Source organism: Xiphophorus maculatus, chromosome 20 (genome assembly GCF_002775205.1).
Source record: "Xiphophorus maculatus strain JP 163 A chromosome 20, X_maculatus-5.0-male, whole genome shotgun sequence".
NCBI lineage: Eukaryota > Metazoa > Chordata > Actinopteri > Cyprinodontiformes > Poeciliidae > Xiphophorus > Xiphophorus maculatus.
The window spans coordinates 9,081,172-9,090,681 of NC_036462.1; the positions used below are offsets into that span (position 1 = coordinate 9,081,172).

General features: G+C 39.2%; 1 protein-coding gene across 1 annotated transcript in view; it reads right to left on the minus strand.

Annotated features, from left to right (window-relative positions):
- The window catches only part of LOC102218448 (plexin-A2-like), a 96,387-nt gene extending 87,258 nt beyond the window's left edge, over nt 1–9,129 (minus strand). Inside the window, exon 1 of the mRNA XM_005802192.2 lies at nt 8,743–9,129. The gene's annotated coding sequence lies outside the window, so the exon portion shown is untranslated. The remainder of the gene's footprint in view (nt 1–8,742) is intronic.
- Nucleotides 9,130–9,510: the final 381 nt, after the last annotated feature.

The window sequence follows — 9,510 nt, forward strand, 5'->3', positions numbered from 1 at the left end:
TCGATATGACCTGTGCATCCACCATATATCTCCAATTTATACTGGAAAATGTTGGATATTAAATGACCAGCATAATGGATATAGTTAACAATTACATAAGTGACATTAAAGAAAAGCTTGCATTTGCTACAAAGTTCTATGCTAACAAGCCAAGTTCATTTTAAGTTTTGTGTCTAAACAGTGCTATGTTGCTGTTTTTTTTAAGACCAAGATTAAAGCTGAGAAATGTTGACCAGAGACTAGTCAGAACCCATAGCAACCTACTCCGCTGACTCTTTGATCACTAAAGAAAATCTGATGCAAAGTTGACCCAAACACAAAAACTGAACAGAGTTCTTGCTGTGTGTATTTGCTTTGATAAAATACAGGAACTTGTTTTTCAGTTGCTTTTTTATATGAATCCAAAGTACAGATCAGATCAAAAATATTAACACCTATAACAGATCTTATCTTCTGTTTTGCTATACAGGGAATCAAAAACTTTACTTTTTATTTCTACTTTAATCTAAATGACTGCTGACAAACATACTTACCAATCTTGCACTAATTAAAATTATAAAAATATTGACATACTCTTATTGAGAATAAAAAATAACAACACATCTTCTTACTCTATGACTATTTATCTTCATAATTCATAAAAATAATTATAAAGACCGGGGCTGGACATGGATAGTTTAAAAGATTTTAGAACATTTAACTCCAAAATTGCCTATGAAATGGATGTAGTACGAAATGAAATGACAATGTGTAGATACAAAATGGCCAAGTGACCTAAAGCTAACAAGACGGGATTCTTTTATTGGAGCAAAAATACATATGGATGTCTATGGGGAAGGGGGAACTAGTGTCTTACACATTACACATGAATGGGCTGGGGGTGTGCCAATTACAACCGAATTTGACTTCCAAATGAATAAATGAAGGCAATTAGTAGATCTGTTTACGATGTTGTGAAGACAGAAGTAGGTCAAACGTGGCAGACAGGAGGGAGGAGGGAGCCAGCAAACCAGAGCCAGGGGCTGTCGCTGGTACCTACAGTGACGAGTCGAGGAACTAGGACATAAAAAACCGCCGTCTTCATTAATGATGACTTTTAAATGAATGTCATTTTGAATCACGGGAGACCAGTGGGGTTTATTAGAAAAAGCAATGTTTTGAGATTAGCACACCGTATTTTATGGAGGGGAAGCCGAGGGCAGCCTTCACAGTCCCCAATTATAGAAACACAGAATCAGGCTTTATATAGTATAATGTGTAGCAAGGATGTCTACACTGCTAATGGCCAGAGGATATGTTCACTTTGATGCCTCAATGTGGAATCTTGTGACAGTTAGCCTGCGGTTAATTTTTATCATTTTGTTCAACAATGAGAAGTCAAACAGCAAGACGATTTTTCTCAGTTGGGGGAGAAAAGTCACACACATAATATTTAAATTACTCATACTGATGTTCTGAAAGCCAGGCCACTGTGAATTCATTAAATTTTATTGGCAGCGCTCTGTGCATCCCAGAGTTATTTTTATATCACCAAACATGACCCCTAACTGCCGTTTCTGCATGCTTGTTGTTTAGTTTATTGGTCAGCTGCAGATATTGCAGGCTTAAGGGCTCTCTAGCCAGCCACTAATCTTCCTGGTAGAGTAGAGGCGGATGTCTGCGGGGAGCAGTAAAACGGCACTATGTCATCACAACGTGCTCGGCTTGTATTAAGTGCAGGATGCTGCAGGAAACCTGGACACAGGCAAATGTGACATAGGGGACTAATTCCAGCACATCACCACAACACCATCAGGAGAATGCTCTGCAATCTATGCCATTATCTCAGAGCATATGCAATATACATGCTGATGCACCAATATACCCGAAATTGCTATTAAGAAGAGAGATGAAAGAAGCTGCCATCTCTGTTCCTGTGCATACATTTTTACTTCTTTCCTTCTTCTATAAATCTTATTGTTTTTTTTATCCCTTCCATTGCATATATGATGAGCATAGGGGGAAAAGTCAGGGTGACCTCCAGCGTCGTGATGAAAACCCGCGCAGTTCGACTGCAATAGAGGGTCTTCTATAATTCAGTGATCACAGAAGAAGACAGAGTGAGCTGTGTTTGCTTTGGAGCCAGACAGCATGTGTGCTGCATCGACCACCCGGTACCTCCTTTCCTTTAGCGCCACTAAGGTGCAAAATGAGAAAGAAGAGAGGAATAAAAATGGTCAGGCTTTGTAGTTAAAACTGGATTTTACAACTGAAAGAAAGTTTAACATATGAAGATGGTAAAGTTAGAAAACATATCACTGTAAATCTGGAATAGCTGTAATTTTTGTGTTCTTCTGAGTTTTTTTTATCTCTACACATGAGGGGGGCTATAATGCTTTTGCATGCATAAATCATAAGAATCTGACAGGGAAAACACATTACATTTGGCAGACACTAGACTCCAGCAAGCTTCAAAATGAGAAAAATAATCAGAAACCGAGGTGCAGGGTACCTGTGAAACTCAAGTCCACAATTCTCAGGATGCAATCTAAGGACTCGTCCCAAATAAGACTGCATGTTTTTCTTTGGGGCCTCAGTCTTTGACCATATGGCTTCATGGAGTAGAAGATGCCAAGGTTAGGAGCGGCTGGCATGAATGATTAGGATCAAAGAAATTACAATGCAAAGGAACAGCTGCTACTTCCGCTGCTGACAAATCACTCTAAGCAAGAGGAGACAGTGATAGACGGCGAGGGAGGAAAAGGGACCAGAAGACAGAGACTGATGTTTTTCTGTTTCACAACTTCTACTTTAAACTATATGTGTTGGTACAAAAAATGGTCAGGATTTCAGCCACAGTGAAAATTTTGTGACCATTCTTATAGTGCAGCAGCACAGAAACAAGCATTTGCTCAGTTTATACTGGCCTGTGTTCATAATCAGTATTGCTTGTTATTTTTAAGCTACTCAGAAATTCTACTGTTTCAAAATCTTCTTTTTAAGGAAATCAACAGAATACGTAGAAGCGGCTTGATGAGTGGATAGTTCCCTTTTTAAAGCAATCTACCAGGAATAGACACAGACTATGTGTTCAATAGAAGTTACCTGAAAGGGACTGATTTACTTTTTTTCCGCCAAAACAAAATCCTGCAGAAATAACACATAATGTTCTGCGGAAAAAAGTCCAACAAAGAAACCGCAGAGAGCTTGGCTTGTCGAAGCCAACAAACAATTATAGTACAGCAATCTAAAAAGTCCAGGTAGCTTTCAGGTATATGTAATCTGATGAGAGCCATTTTGAAGATGTTCCCACTGGGCAATCACACAGGCTTTTTTTCTGGAAATGGCTCCCTGACTTTCTTGTAAGACTAGCACGGGTAATGCATTCAGCAGGTTCCAGCAAATGTCTTACCTTCCCAAGTTACAGCAGGAGAAAACTAATTTCATGATGTCCTCTAATGTCGTAGCTATGATTTCTTAGCAGAGGCAAAAGAGCTAGAAACTCAAAACCTTAAACTCTGTCTTTTAATCTTCAGACTGCAGGTTTGGGAAGGCTTCATTGTGCAGGTACACCTCATTAAATTAGAATGTTATTGAAATGTTTATTTATTTAAATAAATGACTTAAAATATTGAAACTAAATAGAGTTTCATTACACCCAGTGATACACATAAAATGTTCATTTCTATTTATCCTCAGTGTACGGCTTACAGCTAATGAAAACTCGAAAGTTTGAATATTACAAAAGAGCAATAAAACAATGTATAGCCTATGACAGAAATGACATGTATATGTACTGGACTGTATCTACTCAATACTTAGTCACCGGGTCTTGCATTACATGAAGGCAATCAGCCTCTGGTTCTTCTGAAGTGTAAGGAAGTCTAATTTGCTTTAATAGCAGCCTTCAATTTGTCTATATTAGTGGTTCTGGTGTCTCACCTGTTCTACTTGACAATAACACACAGGTTCTCAGTGGAGTTCCCATCTCAGGAAGGTTTGCTAGCTAATCAAGCACAGTCATACCATAGTAATTAAACCCCAGGCGTAGTAGTTTTGGCAGTGTTGTCAGCTGCCAGATCCTGCTGGAAAATGAAATCAGCATCTCTGTTAAGCTTGTGAGTAGAGGGAAGCATGAACTGGTGTAAATTGTTCTTGTGGAAAGTTGCGCTGACTTTGGATGTGACAAAAACACAGTGGACTTAGAACAGCAGATGAAGCTTTAACGTCATTCTGGAGTTCAAGGAATTTGGGTTCTGTGCCCCTTCACTCTTCCTCCATGCTCTGGGACTTTAATTTCCAAATGATAATAGTATAATAATATAATGCAAAATTGACCTTAAATCTAAAAAGAGGGCATTGTAACTCTGACCATCCTGTGCTATTTTGTGACAACAGACTATCTTCATTTGAAAGATTTCTTCCTTTCCTTATCTTGATTTGATAGTAAGTAGTAAGAGATAACATTTTTCATCTCATTTTATCTCATCTTGCAGCAAAGAATCTCTTGTCTCTGACTGCCACAGTTTACAGCTGCTCAGAAACGTGACTCTGAGTAAAAAAACCGAATTCTGTGGCATCACTCCAGTTGCAGTGCCATGGTATCGTATCCTCCAGGGTGGCTTACAGGAAGTTTTGCAAACACGTGAAATAAAAAAGAGGTAATTTGAGTAAACTGACCCATTCACTTCTATTAGATATTTAACATTCAAAGCTGACATTCAAATTAAAACTTTTTATTATCTTAAAGTTTGAAAGTGCTATTTCTGGACGTAGGAAGAAGTTGAGAGAAGAAATCCCTCAACTCTGTCTGCTTCTTTCAGAACCATATGCTACCAGCTTAACTCAGTGCCAAGGAAAATCTTGCAAAACTCACACATCAGCAAAGTTATTGCAGTGTTTGTATCAGCAGTGGAGTGACAATCTGGAGGCAGCGCACCATATTGCACGACCACCATCACTGCATGCTGAGTGCTGCTGCCAAGAGCTGCCATCTGGCAGGTGAGCTGCACTCTTTCCACTTGTTCATTTTCTTCCACTTACCTCTCTCCACCACAGTTTGTCACCACCTCTTTCTTTCATCTTCTTCCTTTCTGTTTTAGCCTTCATAGCTCCTCTTTACTCTCTCTACCTCTACTTGTTACTCTGTCTTAGTCTCCTGAGTACATGTGAGGTTTCTGTCTGCATTAAGCTCCCTTCGGGCCTGGATAAAACATTAAAACAAAGAGAAGCGCAAAGATTAAAATCGAATAAAGGTAGCACAACAGCGTATAATTTGTGCCTAATGAACTGCAGTTTCACCATATTTCTTCCCCCTGACTGTTTTCTGGCCTCTCTTTAGATGTGTCTTTGCATACAAAGACACATCTAAGGATATATCAGGATATATCAGGGCTATATGTACAAGGGCACACGTTGAGCTCTTGACATCACCTCTTTCCTCTGACTTTAGCATCTGAACAATCCACTTAAATTACTGTCTCCACGAGCATCCACAGTAGAGGAGGGTGGAAAGGGCGAGACTCAAAGTTAGGAGGTGGAGGGGGATCTCCAGCTACGGAGGATAACATTGAGCTGCTGCGCACTGTGCAGTTGTGTTACATACACTAATGCATTATTGCAGTGACCGTGCATCGCCTTTCCCCCTGACCCACATTTGCACTCCCTGTTCTTTAAATTACTCAAAAATCAATGTCACATATTCAACTGGTTGTTCAAATTAAGATTTTTTTTCTATGCAGAAGAACAGATTGTTCCTTCATTGTTCTTTCCCTCTCTCTTTAAATCCTCTCAAACCTACAGTAACTCATTAATCTCTGCAGAGGTCTAAGATAACACTTAACTTCTCGCTTGTGGGTGAAAGTGACAGAGACAGATGTTCTAAATTACTTCACCTACACCGGTCCAGCGTTGCCTCCGGGGGTAAGAGACTCAACAATAATGCGGTTTCATCCGCAGTTCTTCTCGAAAATGCTCCAAAGAGCTCTGTTACAGATGAACACAGAAATCAATGGACAATTTATAAGCCCACTGTGTATAAAATCTTGAAATTGACTGAATTAGAAACTCTTGGGCAAATCTTTACAACATGTGAAACACAGTTAAAACCTGATGTTTCAAACAGTGAATAAAAAAATAACACTTTTTCTTCATTGTCTGACATTAAATCACACTAAACATTTTTTTTCTTTTAGGTCAGTTAAGATTTCCATTCTATTTGCTAAATACCAAAATAATAAACATGTTTTTAGATAACTTTTTTATTTTTTGTTATAATGCTTACAAGCTCCCCCTTTTTCCTCTTCATGTACCAATATCCAATAACAAGAGCGCAGCACTCGATATGCATATTATTATTAGCTGATCGGACTGCAATAAATGTTAGCTCTTTATTTAAGCGCCATGTACTGAAACTTGCCTGTAATATATTTGATGACACACATTGCTTATCCAGAAAAAATTGTGTTAGAAAGTAAAGTGATGATAAGGTGGTACAAACCAAATCTTTGTCAGTAAAACTTGAATTATTTTTATTTCAGCAGCTGGATACACCACTCACTGTCTGGGATCTATGTTTTCAAAGAACCCAAAGCAAAATAAATACTTTTTAATTATTTTTACTCAACAATTCATAGTTGTTCTAAATATTTATTAATATGATCTGATATCAAATATTATCTTATTATTGTGCAGCCATAGAAAAAACAATTAGCTTTTGTTCATCGATGGAAGGACATGTCTAAAAAAAATTACTTTACCTCTGAGGATGTTTAAAAACTGTAACCTGGCTTGTTATGTTGCTTTTCATGTGAAGGCTTCTTCCCTGCTGAGTGGTCTTTCAGTCCAGGACATATTTTACAATTATACTCTCTTAACAGCTTCATGCATCATCTTCACAAAGTCTTTTAATTTTGTTCTGGGATTAATATCTGCATCTTGCAACAAAAGACTGAGACAAAGAATCTTTCTGCCTATTGAACAATATGAATATGACACCTTCAGGCATCTGAATATTAAACCAGAAATGAATGAGACATACGGAGGTCAACAGTTCTCCTAATATCTTGTCTGATTTATTTCTAGTTTTCCATGCCTTCATACAAGGACACAGTGTGTTTGAAGTGTTGTCTTGAAGTTGATCCTTACCAGTGCTTCAAAATAACTTAAATGCTATGAAATGAACTATCAAAAGACAGTAATGTTATGATAATATCTTCATCTACTAATCTTAAGGTACTGAGTATATCTGAATTTAAAGAACTGATAAAAACATTGTTAAAGTGATTTTATGCCTTGAGACTTGGTACAAAAGCCTTCTTCCTGACAGCGTCCCAGCATTGAATTATTTTATTCTCTGGTTTTTTCTTAACATCTCGTTGAAAAGACTTTGAACCACAGCAACTGTATGACAATCGATATTAGCCGTTTTGAAACAGCAACTATTTTAAACCTGATTATAACGTAATTTTATCTAACCTGTGCCTATTTTGAAGCCTAAAAAAATTAACTCAGCGGTAACTCGGCTTTCTAGAATTGACAATATTTCCTTGTGAATGCATCCTTTACTGTTTTTCTTGGAAAGATTACTTCTTATTCCCACAAAAAAGGGGTTCTTACATCAGCATGTTTAATCCTGAGGTTATTACTACCACAGCAAAAGTCTCTGATATTTACTTCACAGTGAACAAAATAATTCATGACTTTTATTATTTGGTAAAAGTGGGGCTTTGTTGATCATCTAACTGCTACATCACAGACCTAACCAACGTTTAATTTACTGTTATCAATGCAACAGAGAGAGAAAAGATAAAATGAATGTGAAGATTCGTTTAAATCCTAAAATTAGCAGGCAACTGATAAAATGCTGAAGCACGTGACGGGCGAGAGCATGCCAAGAGAGAAGCCAATTTTTTTTCCTCTGTCTTTCTCTCTCTCCACGAGAGGCTTTACTCACTCTGGAGGGGCCAGGAGAATAAAAGCTAGTCCAACTGGCTGGCCAGATAAGCCAGACCAGAAAGAGCACACAGACAGAAGAGAGAGGTTCATCTGCTTTGCATGAGGGGTGAGAGTCAAAAAAAGATGGAAATCCAACTGCCCCCCCTCCTCATCCTGTCTCTTCCACCAAACACACACAGGGACAGTCACGTACGGGGGCTTGAACAAAGATGCACTTGGTCAACAGCATTGTCGAGGCTGGCACAGCTCACAGCTCTGTGCTCTTTAGGACTCAGCCTTCATCATCCCGGCTCCTGCCCCGGCTTATCAGCATCCCAGTGGCTTGCACTCTGCCCTGCCTGCCAAGGCTGCAGGAGGAGTAGATAGGGCAGCAGCAGTGGAGGGCTGACTGACTGACTCTGTATCTCCAAGCTTAATAATTCACTCTATTTTTTCTCTCTCCCGATGACCACTGGTCTGATGCGCTGACCGGAATAATCCACACGCTTAGAGAAAAAAATCCTCACAAGCAGGCTGCTGCAGTCTTTGTCTAATACAGCTGAAGGAAATCTATCCCCTGATGGTGTCATTATTTTTCATCTGACCTGACCTGAAGAGTTGACCTGCCTTTTGTCAGTGAATTTGATGGAAAGCATTCACATTCTTCTAAGAGCATCACCTGCTTCTTGTCACAGGTGGTCAGCAGAAATGTTTTTTTAACAAGTGCACAGCCTCGTTTCAAGGTTCAAACGCTGCGTAAAGTCATGCAACTTTCCGCTTCTGCACAATGATGGGTGGAAAAAAAAAATCAAAAGGTTAAGTACTCACCTTGAAACAGCAGGAGACTCATTCATGAGTGGGGCAGAGTCGACGATTTCTCTGGGGTTTGAGCGCAGCCTCCGGCCACCACCTGTCCGTCAGTGGATCAGATATGAGCAGATGAATGAATTTATTCTAAGTGCTGACGCGCCGCGCAGCTTGGAAAGTCATCCGGATAACAGTGAGCATCTCCCGGTGATCCGCTGAGAAGGAAGCGGCATTGAATGACCCTCTCGTCTCGCTCAGGGACTGATCATTTTCTCTAAAAGGCTGCCACGGTTTCTCTACTCTTTCCCTCCCTCTGTCTGCCTGTCCGTCTGTCTGAGAGTGGCTGTGAGCTTCACAGTGAGGATGCCGGTGATACATGAAGTCACCCATCAGTTCACTTGCACCTCACGTACGGTGTGCGTTTTTTTTTCTTTCTTTTAGACCCAACCTCCATCGCGTCATCAAGTGGCCCAGCACCAACGCTGTCCTATGGGCTACTACTTTATTTTATTACCTACGTAGCGCAAACAAACTTATTATTCATTATGTTATTTAAAATAGTATTTTTATATAAATATAGCAAAACACTGAATACATTTAGAAGCCTAAAAAGTTTTTATAAGACCAACTTGGTCTCATATTAAATATGATCAGGCTTATCCATGGGGATATGCCAAAGGATTACAGTATTGCTATTAGTCAGACACATCTTCTCTGAAACAAAATAAAATTACTTAGTAGCTCCATCCTTACTGCAACCAACTGTTAAGATACCTGAAAGACGCGGAA